General features: G+C 49.2%; 2 pseudogenes; one reads left to right on the forward strand and one right to left on the reverse strand.

Moving 5' to 3' along the window:
- Positions 1–1851: 1851 nt before the first annotated feature.
- On the reverse strand, positions 1852–3577 carry LOC147797337 (large subunit ribosomal RNA; annotated as a pseudogene).
- A 7181-nt stretch (positions 3578–10758) lies between these two features.
- On the forward strand, positions 10759–16131 carry LOC147797338 (uncharacterized; annotated as a pseudogene).
- The last annotated feature ends 2907 nt before the right edge of the window (positions 16132–19038 follow it).

Raw genomic sequence — 19038 nt, forward strand, 5'->3', positions numbered from 1 at the left:
CTGATTTCCTGGCAGCTGGAGCTGAGCTCGAGACCACCCTCCCCCCTATAAATAGGCAAACCAGGGAGTGGGGGTTAAGGTCCAAAATCCTCTCATTGAAATACGCACGTTTCGGGCCCAACCTGTCACGGGGCAAAGCCCTCTCAGAGGCCTTGGGTGGGCCAGCGAGCCGATGGACGGTAGGCCGGAGACGCCCAGCCCGCTTTCCGCGGGCAACCCCGGACATCCGAACCTCTCGGACCAGGTTTTCCGAAGAAGGCGATTCACCGGGCCGCACCACCCGCCTGCCGGCCTGGAGTCGTTTTCGCCCGGGGAAGCGTGTCGGAAATGCACGGCTTTAGGGGCACGGCGTGCGGCTGCGGCGGTTTTTTCCCCAGGACTGCAATTTGCCGCGCCACACCACCAGTCCCCACTCGTCCGGAGCCGGGCTTGTCCAGACCCGAGGGGGAATCGCTCCAGAGCCTTGGGCTCCACCGTGTGGAAATTGCAATATCGTATGGACAATATATGGCTGTACTGATTTCTGGCAGCTGGAGCTGAGCTTGAGACCATCTTCCCTCCTATAAATAGGCAAACCAGGGAGTGGGGGTTAAGTTCCAAAATGCTCTCATTGAAATAGGCATGTTTTGGGCCCAACAGACCCTGACGAGAGACGCTCTCGAGAGCCAGAGATCCGGCCTTTCGCGGAACACGAAGTGCGAGGAAGAAATCTTCAGCGGGCGCCCACGCACCGCCGCCCGTCTGGCACCCACGGCGGGACCGGTGCCGCCCGCTACGAGACTCTGTCCCTCCCCTCCCCAGGTCCCTCCCCGCCCGACGGCCCGTCGCACGACGGCATTGGAACCGACCTGTCTACTCCCCTAGAGCCCTCCTGCTGGGTATACTGCCAACCCTGGATTTCAAGTCAGTTTGGGGCGGCCCCCTCAGACTCGCGGCCCAGCAGCTCATCCCGGGCCGCCGGGCGGGCGCCAATTCACTCCGCCGTCAGTCCTGGCGGGCCCTCCTCCGGCTGTGCCAGATCCTCCTCCGCCGCCAGTCCTCCCCGGTCTCCTCCTCCTCAGGGTTCGGCCCGCCCGAAGGCCGCTGGCCGGCCCTCCTTGCTATGAACGCTTGGCTGCCACAAGCCAGTTATCCCTGTGGTAACTTTTCTGACACCTCTTGCTTCGAACTCCAAAGCTCAAAAGGATTGGTTGGCCACGCTTTGACGGTCCGTATTCATACTGAAAATCAAAATCAAACGAGCTTTTGCCCTTTTGCTCCGCAAGGGGTTTTCTGTTCTCGATGAGCTCGCCTTAGGCCCCCTGCGTTACCCTTCGACAGATGTACCTCCCCAGTCAATCACAGAAATCACATCGCCTCAGCGCCCCGGCTGCGGACGTTGCGATGCTCTATTTTAATTAGACAGTCGGATTCCTTGGTCCGTACCAGTTCTGAGCCGGCTGTTGGGCACCGGCCGAAGCGACCGCAACGAGGCGGCCGCGCAGCAAGGAATGTCGACGAGGCGGGTCCCACGCCGGTCCGGGCTCGGGAGCCAGCGCGCCGGCCTGACAGGGTCCCCCGCCAGGCGCCTGGGTCCGCAGGTGCCGCGTGCCGTGACCCGCCCGCCGCTCTCGACCGGCGGCCGCGCCCCTTTGACGGGGCGGGCGGCGGAGGGGACGGAGGGTGGCTTGCGTGCGTACGGCCCTGCGGTCTGGCGGGGGGGAGGAAGTGACGCCGCTCGGACATGGCGCGGACATGGGGCGCCGCGACCCGCTTCCAGCCCCGGCCCGACCGACCCAGCCCTCAGAGCCAATACTTCTCACGAAGTTATGGATCCAGGTTGCCGAATTCCCTTACCTACATTGTTCTATCGACCAGAGGCTGTTCACCTTGGAGACCGGCTGCAGTTTTGGGTACGACCCGAGGCGACAGTCCACGCACTCCCCCGCATTTTCAAGGGACGGCTGGAGCTCGCAGGACGCCGCTGGAGACGCGGCACTCTACGGGGCCGCAGCCCCTAGCTCCGGACAAGCCGATTTCAGGGATCCCGCCCCTTACCAAGAAAAGAAAACTCTTCCCGGGGCCAAGGCCGGCGTCTGCGGGCTCGCTTGCTTCGCAGCTCGGACCGCCGTGGAGGACGGAGGGCTCCCCCTGCGGGTTCAGAAATGTTGACCTGATTCCCTTTCGCACGGGGGGCGAGGCCCCGGCCCCGCAAGGAGGGGGGCGCCCGTCTCCGCTCGGGGAGGATTTTCCCTGAGGCTTAAGATCGACTGACCCATATACAAGTGCTGTTCACATGGAACCCTTCTCCGCCACTCGGCCCTAAAGGATATCACTCGAATATTTGCTACTACAATCAAGATCTGCTCCCGCAGCGGCTCCACGCGGCCCCGCGGCCTCGCAGCCGGTGCTTCGATGCGCACCGCGGCGGCCGTCCTACTCGCCGGGGCGTACCACCAGGGCGGCGGTCCCACTCGCTCTCTGCCCCGACGTCTGTGTGTGGGCGGCACGCTCAGCGCCATCCAGTTTCAGGGTTAGTTGATTCGGCAAGTGAGTTGTTTCACACTCCTTGGCGTATTCCGACTTCCATGGCCACCTCCCGCTGTCTGTTTCAACCAACGCCTTTTCTGGGCTCTGATGAGCGTCGGCCGCAATGCAGCGCCCTAACCCGGCGTTCGGTTCATCCTGCAGCGCCAGTCCTGCTTACTAAGAATGGCCCACTGGGCGCCCGTGCATTGAGGGCCCGGCCCCGAGCCGGCGGGTCGGGCCCCACATCAATTTTGAGTTTGAGAATAGATTGAGGTGATTTCGGCCCAAAGGTCTCTAATCATTCGCTTACCGGGTGCAACTGCTCTCTCTCTTTCCCAGGCGCCAGCTATCCTGAGGAAACGTCGGAGGGAACAAGCAACTAGACGGTTCGATTAGTCTTTTGCCGCTATACCCAAGTCGGACGATCGATTTCCAGGTCAGAATCGCTGAGGACCTCCACCAGAGTTTCCTCTGGCTTGGTCCTGCTCGGGCATAGTTCACCATCTTTCGGGCCCTAGCCTGCCCGCTTTTCCTCAGCCGCACCCGGGGGTTGCTGGCAGCAGGGCGGCGGTGCGCCAGGGGCGCCCCCGGGCCCCGCCACCCGGCTAGGGGGATGCGGGGCCGCGGCGGACACCGTGCCGGCTGTGCTGAATCTCCCCGGCCCGATTCGCGCAGCCCTCCCGCTTGCTTCTCGACGGCTTCACGTACTCTTGAACTCTCTCTTCAGAGTGCTTTTCAACTTTCCCTCACGGTACTTAGCCTTGGGTGGAGTTTACCACCCGCCTTTGTGCTGAGCTACAAAACAACCCGACTCCTGGAAGCCCTGGTCACCGGCCGGACGGCGCCCGCAGGGGTCTGACACCCGCCACGGGAGGGAAGGGGGCCTCGATGAGAGGGACCTCGGCACCGCCGCGACAGCCGGACCGGACTTCCCTACGCCACAGTTCCCGTGGGCCCGCTAAGGGCCCGGGGATTTCGCGCTGGGCTCTTCCCGCTTCGCTAGCCGCTACTGGGGGAGTCCTGGTTAGTTTCTTTTCCTCCGCTTAGTGATATGCTTAAATTGAGTGGGTCCTCTCCTCCGACCTGAGGTCGATGGGTTTGCAATAGGCCTCGTCTCTATCTCTCTCTCTCGCCTATCGGGGGCCTGCCCGGCGCCTCGGCGGCTACCAGGAAAGGGGGCCCCTCCGCAGCCCGTTCGTGCAGGCTCTCTTCTCTCTCTCTCTCTCTCGGCGCTGGGCCCCCACTCCCTCTCTGGCGGTCCATTCGGAGATCTGAAACGGGGCTGGCAGCACTAGGTTCCCGCTGACGGGGTAGGGCGTCCCCTTTTTCTCTTTTGGCCTGCCCTGCCTGCCTGCATGCATGCCTGGCCTCCTCCCAGCGCACTCCGTCGAAGCTGCCCGTGTCTTTATTGTTCGGCTCGGGAGTCCTGCGCCCAATTGGCGCACGTTTTGGCCCAAACAGACCCCGACGAGAGACGCTCTTGCGAGCTAAGGTGCCTCACCGACGTGTTCACGGGTGGGGCCGAGTCGGGTTTTGCGCCCAAGTAAAAGCGAGACCGGAGATGCGCCCTTTGGCGGACAACGGAGTCCGAGGAAGAAATCTTCAGCGCGCGCCCACGTAAAGCTCCCCGTCCAGCACCCGCGGCGGGACCGACGCCGCCTGCTGCGAGATGCCGCCCTCAACAACAGAAACACAACAGAAACAAAGCGATTTTTTTTTTTTTTAATTTAAAATTAATCTTCTCTCATCGCAGAGTAGAAACTATTTTTCATACCTACACTCACCGTGGTATCACCTTGGTTTACACAAATGCCATTGCCAAAAGGGGGAGAAGTCCAAGGACCGTTCCAACATCACCGGATGTCCTTCCTCAAGATCATCCAAAGTACACTGTGTTCGAGGGGGAGCTCTTCCAACTTTTCAGGAAGTGTTTCAAGTGTGGTTCACGGAAGATCAGTCTGATGAAACGAACTGTGGGGACTTTCGTTTCTGTTTTTCAGCGATGAGGAGCCTGCGAGTCCAAGGGGAAGACCTGGAGTTCCTAGCAATGGCTTGGTGCAACACCTGCAGGAAATCTGCTACTCTCTGCAGCTTTCCTGTTTGCCGGTGCCAGCCCATCAAACGTTCTCTGCCACCAGAAGACACACCTCTTGCCATCAGTTCAAGCGGTGTGGACACAACACATCACCGAAGTAAAGCTTCGTCTGAAAGCTTATAGTCAAGCGCTAGTCATCGGCGGGGATGGACGTGCAGATAGTCCAGGCCACTCCGCTAAATATGGGAGCTACTCTGCAACAGAACTCAACGCCAACAAGATTGTTGATATTCAGCTTGTACAAGTGAGTCTTTGTTTCTAAAGAAAGGTAGAGTTGATGTACATGCGATGGTTTTTGATAAATGGTTCTCGACAATTTGTAAGGGCAAAAGGATGCAATCATTTCATTAACTTTATTCTGTATACATAGTCAATTTGAAAGTTGATTATTTCAATTTGCTGCTGCATGTGCGCCTTGGTTGACCGTTTGTTACTAACATTTAGTACATGTATTTGTTGTGTATTCATTTGTTAGTGCAAAGAAGTCAAGAGTAGCTACCACATGGAGCTGGAGGGCTTCAAAAGGACAATGGCAACCCTACGTGAAGCTGACCTCACTGTCTGCAAGCTCGTCACTGACCGTCATCGGTCTTTGGCCAAATATGTGCGGGAACATGAGCCAACAATTCTGCACATGTATGACGTCTGGCATATAGCAAAAGGTACCGGTAGTTGAAGATAAAGATTGAAAGTTATATCCCAAAATCAATATTTGTTTTTATGACCCTAAAAACCATTTGTCGAGACTACAGAATTTCAACTGATTTCTTGCGAAACACATAGGAAAATATTTATGGAAAGAAATTATTTGAAAGGCCCAAAGTATCTTTGCATTATCTCAGATATAATTTTCTAATGGAACAGTTACTTTCCTTTTTCCAAAAAGGTGATTTCACTTGGCCCAAGAAAATGTAAGCCGTAACACGCTGAAGTTTAATTTGTATCATTTATTTTTTATTTTTCATTAAGGGATCAAGAAGAAGGTCGATAAGTTATCGAAGGGAAAGTGTTTGAGGGTGTGGCCGAATGGAAGAGGTCCATAAACAATCATGTCTATCGGTGTGTCTCTTCCACCACTGATGCAGAGGACGATCTCTGGGAGGCCAAGTGGGCCTCTTTATGTAACCACATCATTGGAGTACACCGACGGCATTCTGCTCTATATACTAAGTGTGACCAAGGCTGACTTGGGAGGCGAAAGAAGAAATGGTTGAAGCCAGGTATTAAAAAAGAATTTACTTTCAGGCTTTCCCTTATGGTTTTTTAATATAGGAGTCATGAAGATTAATTGAAACAAAATGATATTAACAAATCAGGTTCGTTGCTTTATAGGGACAGAGGAAACTACCCAGGTGTACCAAATCCTGGAGAGTAACTCACTGCTGAAAGACATTCGGAAAATGGCTTCCACAGCGCAGACGTCCTCCCTGGAGAGCTTCCACAGCCTCATAAACCAATTTGCTCCCGAGATGAAGGCCTAATCATATGATGGTATAACTTGCAGGTGAGTAGAATTAAGATGTTACTTCAGTTTTGAAATTGACTCTTATGTTATTTACTTAGTCTAAATGTTTTTGAGCATTCTGCTTCTCCTGGAAATTTATCCAACTGGACCAATCTTTTGCCATCCCTTTAATTACTTTCAATATGGCCATTCCAGATTTACTTCTATAATTTTTTCCTTTTCTTGAAAATTATACACTTGTTGTATTTGTTAGGCTTCACATTGCTGGCCATCACTACAACGAGAATAGTGACAGAAGCCATGCTACCACATCCAAGGGCACTCACGTGTTTCACCTCAGCAAGCCAAAGTTTAAGCCGGGGGAAGCTACGGTGAAACAAATCAAAGAAGCAGCTTCCTTTGGTAGGGGTCTTGCTTATCTTTATATTTATCTTTCAACAGATTTCAGGAAATACAGCTTTTTATTTTCCCCCCGTAAAGTGTGCCTACGTAAGGGCTTAAAAAGCCCATGTAAATACATATACATGTAAGCAAACAAAGGACCCTTTTTTAAAATTCCAAAGAAGAGCTGTTGTAATTAACAATTTCCATATTCAAAATCACTGTATTGTTTGTTCTCCTCAGGGTATGTCAGGACTCTGTTTACAGAGGCTATCCGACGATGCTGTTTTGTTGTACCCAACACTGCTGCTCAGTCTAACCCCCCCCACTATGGCAGAAAAATACTCGTTTCCAGACAAAGATGTTCTGATCGCAAGGTACAGGAGCAGATTCAATAAACCTTGAGATTAAAACCCTGCCTGGTGTAGAACTAAAAGGAGTGATCAGAGGTAGGATCTTAAATGTAGATTCCTTCAAGTTTTGAAAAATGGCATGTAAATTTGGGTGGTGTTCCATTTGAGTTTGAAAAGAGACATATTCTTGACCAAGTAACTTGGTAACAAGGTAACAAGGCCAGTGAGGCTCTAGATATAAATGACAACTTAAAGTTTCAGTCTCGCCAAAATTAAATGTAACGTGGGTTACATGGAGATAAAAACAAAACTGAATGGAGTGCCCCGTGATACAGAGGCTGTATACAGCTTTTAGGACGTGGTTAGGGTAAAACCCAAATCTTTACTGATTCGACATCCAGTGGATTCTCTGTCATTTTCTGTTCTTGAAATTCAAATAACTATAGGGATTGTTTGTTTGTTTGTTTTGCTTTTGTTTAATCAGTTTTGTGCTTGTATTTGGGGGAGCAGATCTGTTGGCGTGACGCAAGAAGGTTAATCCAATACAAGTGGGACATGCATGTCTTTTGTGAGGATTTCTGTTTGAAAATATCAAGTGATTCTGCAGTTGAAAGCAAGCAAAATTGTACTAAATGTTTTTCCGTCAATGAAATAAGGTGCCAGACTGTGCGGCCTCTTGATCTGTTTCTCTTGCACCGTCAATAATAAAAATTCACAGAGATACGTCGCTTTTTTTGATTGAGATCACTAGGCAGAAATGGACCCCAACGCAGTTGAAATCGGTTTTATTGTCGAACATTTGAGGAATGTAGATTATGAATAAAAAAGTGTATCTGTGTATTTAACCCAGAAAAATTGCCTTGAGAGTTTTGGGCTAACGAAATAAAAAAAAAGTGAGGGAAAAATATAAAAGTTATGTGGTGTTGACCAAGCATTCAGGCGCACGGACTCCTGAAATTCGCAAGGAATCGCAGTTACCGGCTTCCATATAGGACTCTTCTGGGATCTCGGGGTTCCCGGCCCACCACACGTCCTCCCTGCCCATCCATTTAACTCTAAAAAGAGTTCGAGCGACCATGCAAGGGAGGAAACGAGACAAGCCCCTAAGCCCTGGCCGCCGAGTCGGCCATACGTCTCGAACCTGTACTAAGGTGCTCACCTGGACTTCGCGGACAGTCCCAGCAGAAGAGCTTATCCCGTGGGCTAAGGTACTGTTGGTATTTGGCGGGGTGAAATAGAGTATCTTATAGCTACTGACTGACAGCAAGCTTTGGGAAAATAAAAGTCACCGGTGGGATTCGAACCCACGATCTGACGATCTGATAACCACGAGCTTAACCATTTGGCAATTTCAGAGAATTGCTTCGGGTGGTTCATATTTACGTAGATAACAAAACCATTATTAACCAACTGATACTGTACAGAATTTTGCTCTGCAAAGACTGAGCTATCAAAACGCCACAATAGTGCATCATGTAGCAAAAATGCACAATTGGTCTGCACACAAATCTTACTAGCATCTCTTCCTTGACAAATTTGAATTGATGCGCGCGCATCAATATGGTAAAGTCCCCGGACTGCGAGTCTGTCCGGACACGTCTCAACTCTTAAAGGTTGCATTACACCAAAATACGCGCCCCTAGGGGTGCTCTGCCCAATTCAGGGAGAATTCTTCGCCAAACTGAGGCGCTGAAAAAGTACCCCTAGAGTTTATTTGAAAAAGAGGAGATTGAGTGGCCCAAGAAATTGTGGGATTGTGGAAGAATGGCCCAGAATGAATTCTCCACATTCAAGCTCTCCCATCCCAGGGCCAAGCACAGCAAAATGTTACTGACAAATTGTTCAAGAGACCGAAAAGGGGGAGGGATGTCATTTGAAAAATGGCTTCGGATGACAGACTTGGTAGCGTTCACTTTTTTAAGTGGGGGTGAGTTTGTTTTTGGTGAATTAGAAATATCATTGGTAAAGTAACCTACTTAAAATTCACTCTTCTTTTTGTTTTGTTTGTTTGTTTTTTTAAGTTGCCGCTGGGGGAGGGTAAGAGGCCCGAAGGACTTTGGTTGCCTGCACCGGGGCTGCAAACGTGGTCGATTTTACCTTGTCTTCAAATGGGCTTCCTTTAGTTCAGTGCACGCATAGAAAGCCGTAAAAATCAGAGCGAAATAGCGCCGCCTGTTGACTCTCAGAGGAGGTTTGTCTCCGGTTTTTTCGCCGAAAATTCAAGATTTTGGCCAGTAGATCACTTTTTGTTTCAATTTATGGGTTTTAGTCACGATTTGTTTTTATTTGCCTTTTCCCAAAGATATATCGAAAATAGTAAAACTGTTCGCCCAGCTCTCATTGTCTTTCCAAATAGGCCCGCAATTTTGGGTTTTTGTAAAAGAAATAACCCGAACTGGAAACTACCAGTCCAAAATCTGGATTTATAAAAAGTTTCTGTGATCCCTCCTGATTGTGGCATGTTTTATTGTATACAGTCCAAACAGATTTCATTAACTAGTATAAAGTTAGCAGAAAACATATCAAATTAATTAAATTAAATCTAACACTAGAGTCAACCTGTCATTAAATTGCTCTCTTGGTTGTGAAAACTGGGTTTCCACACAAAACTTCATTTCCTGGAAAACTACACGTCATGACTTTTCCAGGATTTTTTGGGAATAAGAAGTTAAAAAATACATGACCAAGACGTTTGTAGGAAACCCAAAAACATTCATATGAGTAATCTTTAAATGGAAATGAATGTTTTCAAGGTTTACTGCAGTTCCATCTTGCAGGACAAAGATCCTTTTGAAGGGATCCACTGTTAGAATAGTGCCTTTGTGTCCATCACTTGTTTCAACTTGATCGCCTTGCTGACACTCTCTCAAAAACTATACTGCTTCCTCTAACACCTTTTGACAGTGATTTTTTTGTGGCTTGCCTACGGTTTTCTGTAACAAAGACATACGATATTTGTTGACTGTAATGCTCACCCGTGTTAAACTGTATAATATTCAAAGGTAGAAATCTGTGATTTATGAAAACGGGACGACTTTTCAAATATCTTTCTAGGGTTTTATGGCAAACTGAATATTTTGAAAACTGCACCAAGACTGTAAAATGATGGATGATGAAGATGAGGAAATCACCTAAACCTTGCCCTTACATGGCAGCCAATTTACTTTGGAGACTCCATCCTGAAAGGAAAAAAAAGGCCCCAGAATATTTCATTTTAACTGATGACACAAATATCTCATTGATATTCTGTTTGCAAATGATTGTTACTTTGTTACAAATTGCTTTTTTATACGTGCACCAAACATTTCATATAGATTATAAATGTACGTGACAATGAACTCTAAATTCTTATTTTTTAATTTTCATATCACTACGCAGCATCAAGCTAGTGATCAATCCAGCAATGGATGACACACAACCAGCGAAGGATGACACATATCTGTCATTCCCTTTGTACCAAGGACTTGTACCTTCAGCAGAGGTCAAAATCGTCCACTGGGGAATTTCAGAATGGATGTTTTCTTTCCGAGTCAGAGAGGTCGAACTTGGATTCGTTTAAATGGGAGAAATTCGTAATGTTTCGGGCCCAACAGAACCCGACGAGAGACGCTCTTGCGAGCTAGGGTGCCTCACCGACGCGTTCACGGGTGGGGCCGAGTCGGTTTTTGCGACCGAGTCCAAGCGTAACTGGAGATGCGACCTTTCGCGGTCAACGAAGTCCGAGGAAGAAATCTTCAGCGGGCGCCCAAGTAACGCTACCCTTCTGGCACCCACCGCGGGACCGACGCCGCCCGCTGCCAGATGCCGCCCTCGGGCTGGAAGCCATGGTTCATCCGTGCCGAGCAGCTGATCGCACGATTTGCATTGGGACCGACTTGGCAACTGCCCCAGAGCCCTCCTGCGGGGTACACTATTAACCGTGGATTTCAAGTCAGTTTGGGACGGCCGCATCAGACATGCAGCCCAGCAGCCAATCCGCGGCCACTGGAGAAGCGCTCGTTCACTCCGCCGTCAGTTCCGGCAGGCCCTCCTCCAGCTGCGCCCGCTCTACTGCCCAGTCCAGGACACCTCTGGCCCACCAGCGACGGGGCCCCGCCGCTCGTCTTGGCCTGGGGGGGGCCCTCCCGCCGCACCCGCCGCTTGTCTTCCCTGTCTCCTCCTCCAAGTCCGGTCCGCCCGAAGGCCACTGGGTGCCGGCTGGCCCTGCGCGCTGGACCTCCTCCCCCGCTGCTGGACCCCACCACCCCGCCTCCCTGCAACTCTATCCCTATGAGCTTGAGACCACCCTCCTCTTGTAAATAGACAAACCAGGGAGTGGGGGTTAAGGTCCAAAATGCTCTCATTGAAATACGCACGTTTTGGGCCCAACCGGTCCCGGGGCATAGCCCTCTCAGAGGCCTTGGGTGGGCCAGCGAGCCGATGGACGGCAGGCTGGAGACGCCCGGCCCGCCCTGCTTCAGGGAACCCCGGACATCCGAACCTCTCGGGCCGGGTTTTCTGAAGAAGGCAATTCACCGCACCACAGCAACCGCACCATCGCCCTAGAGTCGGGTTTGCCCAGGGAACCGCCCCGGAGCTTGGCGCTCGATCGTGTCGGAAATGCATGGCTATAAGCGGACAATATAGCCCTCTTAGAGTCCTGGGCGGAGCATCCCGGCCCGCTCGGCCGCAGGGAACCCCGGACATCCAAACCTCTCCGACTCTGTTTTCCGTGGACGGGGATTCAACGCCACGCACCGCAGGTCCAACAGGCCAACGAGCCTGCCGCCCGGTAGGCAGGTGTCTCCTTCGCCGCACTGTCGGGGCCGTGGGGCCTCGCGACATGCCTCACGCCGCCGGTGGCAGGCTGGGGACCCGCCAGGAAATCGGATTCGGGCGGGTCAAATTTTGGCCATGCTGACGGAGAAACCTTCCCCTATAAATAGGCGAACCAGGAAGTGGGGGTTAAGGTCCAAAATGCTTTCATTGAAATACGCACGTCATTTCGAATTTCGCCCATTTAAAATCTTTCAAATCTCCACATCCTTTAAGAAGAAAAAAAAATAATGGTAGCATGTCTCCCTGGGGATAAAGGTAACTATCCAATCACTCAACATCTAACCGATCCAGACTTGCCTCGTACCGGTGGTCAGTCTATTAACTTGGCATTGCCCCACCAATGACTATGCCATAGAACCACAGGTCGACCATGGGCCAACCATGGGCCAGATAAGTTCAAGCCTCAGTGAATGGCTCCTCTGGGAGTATTTTATACAAACTGGTCACAAAAATTATAGTAAGGGGGAAAAGTGGCCTACATTTACATGTACACAGTAAAAGAGTTTACCAGTACATGTGTACACAGCCCTAGTGTAAATGCATGTACATTGTACATGTAAAATGCACACACTTTGTACAAGTACTGCGTGTGTTCTGGGATCCCATCTCGAGTAAGGATGCTACATACATTGGCCCCTGTACTTTTTGCTGGGTTCTGAAAAATATAGGTCTATTATCTAATTAAATTATCTATTTAATTCAAGGTGTTTGTGGGGATGGGGTGGGATTGTGTTCATTTGCCCTTGTATATTTTAAATGGTCTCAACAATTCTTTCATGTTTGTATAGATTTTTGATGCTGCATTCTTCGAATAACACACCAATGTTGATTCGACTCCATAAAACCACAAAATAAACGAGGATTTTGCTCAAATTCAACTGAATTGTTCTATCTTGAAAGAATAAAAGTGGGTAGTATAGCTTCAATAATATTCACAAAATAAGAGATGTGATATAAACACACTTAATTGAAGATGCAAAACCATACAGCAAATTTGAGTCCTATTTGACAGTTTTACCAAATTGGAAATAAATTACAACTAGGGAAGTAGATAATGAACTTCATTTAGTTACAGTGGCGTAACTAGGGTGCCACAGCTGAGGGGGCACCTGGGGGGTGTACGTTTTTTTTTCAGGGGGCACTGAAAATAATTGAACTAGGTAGATATATATTTTTGTCCATTTCAAAATTTCAAATGTGGGGGTTGCACCGGGGGGGCACGGGCCTCCGGGGGGGCACGTGCACCCCTGTGCCCCCCCTGTAGTTACGCCACTGTTTAGTTATGTAGAACTGACAAACGACCCCGACACTTTTACTTCAACAGTAATACCAGTTTAAGAAAACAAAGTGTGTTGTCTTTGTAAGATGTATATAAAGCGGTGAACTATTAAAAATGCCGTCACAGAAAAAGTTTCTGTAGCACATAATGAATCAAGAAACATGAGAACATAATAATAAAAAAACGTTTTACATAGCACCTTTAACTAACAGAAACTGACAAAAAAGAACGTGGATATAAAAAAATGAAGCACAATACACAAACAACACACCTGAATTATTTTAATACAAACAAGTTATATAACCATAACCAATCTGAGTTACGTTCGGATGACAATCACTGTCACACATAATACAAGCCGAATCACTAACTAATTTGCATACTAAACTCTGTGATTCATGAGAACATCTTTCCTGAACTTGCATCACCCCACGCAATGGAGTCATACATTTTGTATTACAAATACCCTGCAATATTTCATGTAGAAAATAAATTGGATAAATCTTAATATGAATATTAGCATTAAGAGTTTAACGCAAAAAAAGGAATACTACAAGTATTCATTGATTAATGGGTTATTCTAACCTCTGCACTTTCCAAATGATAAGGGTATTTTAATCAAAATCAGGTTTGTCAAAGAATATCCATAAATATTAGTTTGTGCTGGAAAAAGTTTAAGTCTTCAATGTACAAAATAAATTGCAGCTTCAAATGATTTATCACCGCGGGACATTGGAGGCTCTTGTCACTAAGTGGGTCAGTAGTGTTCACTTGCGGTTGCTGGCGCAGAATCCAAATAGAAACGATTCACCAAGCGGGAAATGATTGCCCTTAATCCCCTTTCAAACCATTGCCCGTTTCAACTGCAAGTGGGCAATGATTGCAAGAGAAAGTTACCCGAAAAGGAGTTGGCTATGTAGCAACCTCTTTGATGCATACCACAATTTCCCCCACCTTGGTACAAAAGCCCTGACTCCCAGCTTACGACGAATGGTTATTGTGCATCGGCTTTGTTGTGTAAATTGGGCCAGTTCGTCCACAGGCTTAGCACAGCTTAGGCGTGAGGTCAAAATACAGACGGTTTAGAAACAGTTGAACATTTGGTGTTAATCCCCCTTCATTCCGTTCGTCTTTTGGTGTTGGACAGTTCAACGGTTTGAAAAGAACCGTCTGCCCTGGACTGTCTAGCTTCACGAGCAACCCTGACAACAATGGAGTTTGTGGCTTACACAGCCATGGTTGTGAACAAAAGATCCTATTCAGGGAGAACTTTATTGGCCCTGGTCAGCCTTCCTGGGCCGGCCGTGAGGATTAGTGGTTAACACCTTGTGATAGGAAGACACAAAATCAACTGCATTCCAGGCTACAGACAATATTCAGAGGAGAAGCAATCTTAACAAAAGACTAACTACATCATAGTCAACAGGCCTATGTACATCACTGAGTCTCGTGTCACTGAATTAAGATCTGTAGTTTTCCATCCCAAAATCTAGCACTGTCAGGCAGTGATTTCCACATCACAGATTTGTCAATTATTGGATTAGACAATAAACTAAATGGAGAAAATTATAGATGCAACAATTACAGGATTTCAAATTCAATCTAAAAAGTGAAATAAGAAAGGTCCACTAATGTTGGTAAGGGTAGCGTGGCAAACTGAAGGAAAAAAATCCTTATCCATGTAAACGGTAGTATAAACCCATCCCCAACCCCCCAAATTGTTGACATATCAATGGGCTGGGGTCCCAGCTGTTGATAAACAGCTCTAATGACTCAACCACCGGCCACAATGGAGTGTAATCCTTAAAGCTCTCTATTGTTAGAAAACATCACCCAGGAGTGGTGTTCATCAAACCACAAGCATTAAGCTAGTGATGCCCTGTCGTTGCCCGCTTTTATTATCTTTTATGTATCGTTTCCCACTTCACGAACTGTTTCTATTTTGACTTGGTGCCTTACTGGCGTGACGTTAAACATTTTAGTAGCACTGGAGAGAGTTCCTCCCGGTCACTGTTGCTTGGGCCGCCGTGGCGTTTGGTTTGAAAAGAGAAAATCTGTCTGTTTTGCAAAAGCTATTTTGTTAGTTATGCCCCGCGCCAATTCCAAGCGGCGGGCTCCTTCTGGGCCGACGGATGGAGCGAAGCGTTCTCGGGGGCGGCCTCGCAAGTCTTCCCGTCAAGATGCGTCGGTGGTCGCGGCCCTTGCAGGGTGTAGTGCACCGGGGCTTGCATCGCCCGGTCCGGATACCACTTATTATGCCGTTGGCTACGGTTGGAATGATTCCAGAGAGTGCAAGTGTTGAGTCTACCCATGCAACGCCAGCGCCCGCTACCATCAGTCGGCCTGGAGGGAGTTCGGCGCAAACTTTGGAGCCGGGCAAGTCCCCTGCTGCTACTCCTTTTGAATTAGCCCCGCAACCTTCCAGTTTCACGCCCGTGGTGTCGGGAACTTCAGCTCTAAACACATTGTCAATTATCTCCTCTTCCGATTCGAATATGGCCGTAACTAGCGTCTGTGACAATCTCGGGGCCGCGATTCCTCAACATCTAAAAGACAAAATTTGGAGGGGGGGTACGTAGAATTCGGAACCTTGTTTATCTCGTCGCGCGGCGCGGGCTTGGATAATTCCTTTGTCGAGACGCTTTTTACAATCGGGTCCAATGAGTCCCCACTTTGGTAGATTCGTCCCCATAAGCAGGCCCCGCGTATTACGTCTATCGAGCAGTGGACGTCAGCGCATACATTTTTTGCATCTGTGCATTTGTTGCGGAATCCTACCCATGGTCGTTCGTTACTGAAGTACGCAGACACTATTCGATCTGCAGCATTTCGACATGTGGGGTATGGTTGGTGCGAGTACGACATCCAGTTTCGATTGCACCAGGCGCGTGTGCCGTCGCGCTCTTGGGCAACTATTGATGCCGAACTTTGGCTGGTGCTGCTTGGTGTGCCCGTTTCGCACCAGCATAATTTTCGTCCGTACCAGCAACGCGACCGTGCCCCCTCCACTGCCGTCACCCCCTGGTCAAATTTCGGGCCTGGTCAGCGCCCAGTCGCCGGGGTTGGTCAACCTACATGTAACGACTTCAACTGCGGTCAGTGCAATCGCCCCTTGTGTCGCTTCGCACATCGCTGCTCCACCTGCAGGGCATTTGGCAACCCCGCAACCTGTTGTCAGGGAAACTCACAGTCTCGCGTCACAGCTGGCATCAACCCCGGTAAAACTAAGTAGTATGCTCCGTTTTCACGGGCTTACCCTAATACTCAGGACTCCCACAAGAAGGTCTTTTGCGCGGTTTCCGGGTAGGCTATTCAGGTCCCAGGGTTAGTACCTCTGCTTGTAATTCTGCATTTGCTCGCAAACATCCCAACATTCTGCAGTCAAAAATTAATCGTGAAGTTTCTTTGGGTCGCATTGCTGGCCCGTTTTTGTCCCAGCCTCTTCCTCATTTTCGTTGTTCACCTATGGGCCTGGTGCCCAAACAGACTCCGGGTGAATTTCGGTTAATCCATAATTTGTCGTCCCCTATCGGCAAATCGGTGAATGATTTCATTCATCCCGCAGACACCACCGTTTCATACACGAGTTTTGATGAGGCGATAAGTATGATCGCAGGTTTATCACGCAGTGCCCTGATGGCTAAGTCAGATATTAAGTCGGTCATTCGTTTACTTCCCGTCCATCCAAGCGATTTTGATTTGCTTGGTTTATCCCGCAACGGCCAATTTTATTTCGATAAATGCATGCCTATGGGCTCTGCTATATCCTGTTTTACGTTCGAGCGGTTCAGTACTTTCCTTGAGTACTGTACTCGTGAGGTGGCCGAATCTCCAAACATTGTGCATTATCTAGATGATTTCCTGTTTGTTGGGGCTAGTCATGCCGAGTGCGCACGTTCCCTCCAATCTTTCAGAGTAGTTTGTCAGCGATTTGGGGTAACAATCGCGGAAGAAAAAAACGAAGGTCCAACTACGAACCTCACCTTCCTGGGTTTAGCGACGGATACGGTTGCACGACAGATTCAAATCCCGACTGATAAGCAAGTTGCTTTACAAAATACGATTGCTAGTGTGCTCGATCAGAAGGAAATCACGCTGCGCAATCTTCGGTCCCTGCTAGGTCGTCTCAATTCTGTTTGTAAGGTGGTAAGACCTGGTAGGGCCGTTCTGCGTCGTTTGCATGAGCTAGCTAGGGGTATCTCCAAACCTCATCACAAAATTCGCATCACTTCATGTGCACGAGCAGACTCGCTGGCGTGGCAGCAGTTTTTGTCACATTTTAGCAGAACGATAATGTTTCCGGATTCGGTATGGTACAATAGTGACCAATTGCACATGTACACTGATGCTTCTGCTGAAATTGGTTTTGGGGCTTACTTTGCTACGCACTGGTGTCAAGGGAAGTGACCCGAGCATGTAGAAAGTCAGTACCTTTCTATTGCCTGGTTGGAGTTATTCGCTATTGTGCTAGCGGTCCAGCTTTGGGCTGTCCCATTACATAATAAACGTGCGATATTTTGGTGTGACAATCAGGCTGTAGTTAGTGTCATCTACAGACAAACGTCTAAATGTCACTTAAGGATGCGTTTGGTGCGACGCCTAGTGCCATGTTTCACATATAATACCCAGTTTCGATCTCAGCATGTTCCATGCCTCGATAATGGCATTGCTGATGCTCTTTCACGTTTTTAGATGACCAGATTTCGTCATCTCGCACCCGCTGCAGACCGCGATATGACCCCCTTGCCCGACAACCTGTGGAGTGTCTTCAGTTAGAGGTCCAAGGTCTTTTGCATGACGCAGTGGCCCCCCACGAACTTGTCTTATCAGAGGGCTTGGCATCTTTTTCAATGGTTTAGTCAAACCCATGGTTTCGACGCCGCGCACTCCCCCTCCCTGCTTCAGATAGTTTGATTTATTGCATTTTTGTCGGTAACTGGGTATGCCCCCACAACGATTACCTCTTACGTCTCGGGGTTTACTCCAATTAGCAGGTAATGAGTTATCCTGATTTAACAAAGCATTTTCTGGTCAAACGTTTACTGGAGGGATGTCGTAGGAGTAGTAGTCGTTGCGACTGACGGTGCCCTATCACTTATGATATTTTATGTCGTATGGTCCCAGCCTTGCAGGCCGTTTGCTCGGGTAATTTCGAGGCTCAGCTTTTCCAAGTGCTTCCTTACTTGCATTTTTTGGGTTGCTTCGCATTGGGGAATTCTCTACCAAATCCCACCATTCTTCTAGCCCTTTGTGTCGGTCTGATGATACCGTCAAAGATTCCCCTTTAAGGGTCGAACTTATCCTACGTCACTCGAAAACAGATCAAAACGGCCATGGTTATGTAGTTTCCATCCCAGCAGCGCATTTCCGGCACAACATGATGTGCCCCGTCAGGGCGACTTTGTCCTATCTTGCCTGTTCCAAATCCCCCCATGGCCCGTTTTTGTTGCATTTCGATGGGCGTCCTGTCACGCGTTACCAGTTTGTCGCGGTACTCCGTCGTGCCCTTGAGTTTATAGGGCTTTACGACACCAGATTTACCTCTCATCCTTTTCGCATAGGGGCAGCTACGTCTGCGGCTATGGCAGGTGTGTCTGAGGATAATGTTCAAATTTTGGGGCGTTGGAAGTCTAGGGCTTACCGACGTTACATTCGGATTACCCCAGCTATTTTCCATTGAACGTTACATGTTGTATTAGCTTAAGTACTTTGCTCGTGTTTTGTTCCGATTTTTTTTTTTCATTTTTCTAGCGAGCATTGGCCCCTGCCAAGCCAACTGTGTGGGTCATTGGGGACGGCTCTGTGTGCTGGTGTGCTCGGGTGGTGGGGTCATCGCCCTGGGGAGAGCGTCTTAATCGGCTGGCCTGTATCCACTGGATGGGACGGCGAAGACTCCAGATGTTCCAGTTCTCCGATTTCCTGTTGGAAGCGTGGTCGGCAGTTCCGATCTTACATGACGTCATTATCCGCCAACGACCTGGGGCTTGTACACAAACATTTACTGAGTATTCTAGCACGGCAGTACATCAATTTGACCAGAGACGTACTGCCGCATACTGCCATTTTTATTCAGAGTTACTGCCCCGCCAAACTTACCCTCACGCCCTAAAGCAGAGTTCCCTCGAGCGTACGCGACGTT

The sequence above is a fragment of the Acanthaster planci genome, linkage group LG11 (genome assembly GCF_054643075.1).
Source record: "Acanthaster planci isolate LZ-2023a linkage group LG11, COTS_SCS, whole genome shotgun sequence".
NCBI lineage: Eukaryota > Metazoa > Echinodermata > Asteroidea > Valvatida > Acanthasteridae > Acanthaster > Acanthaster planci.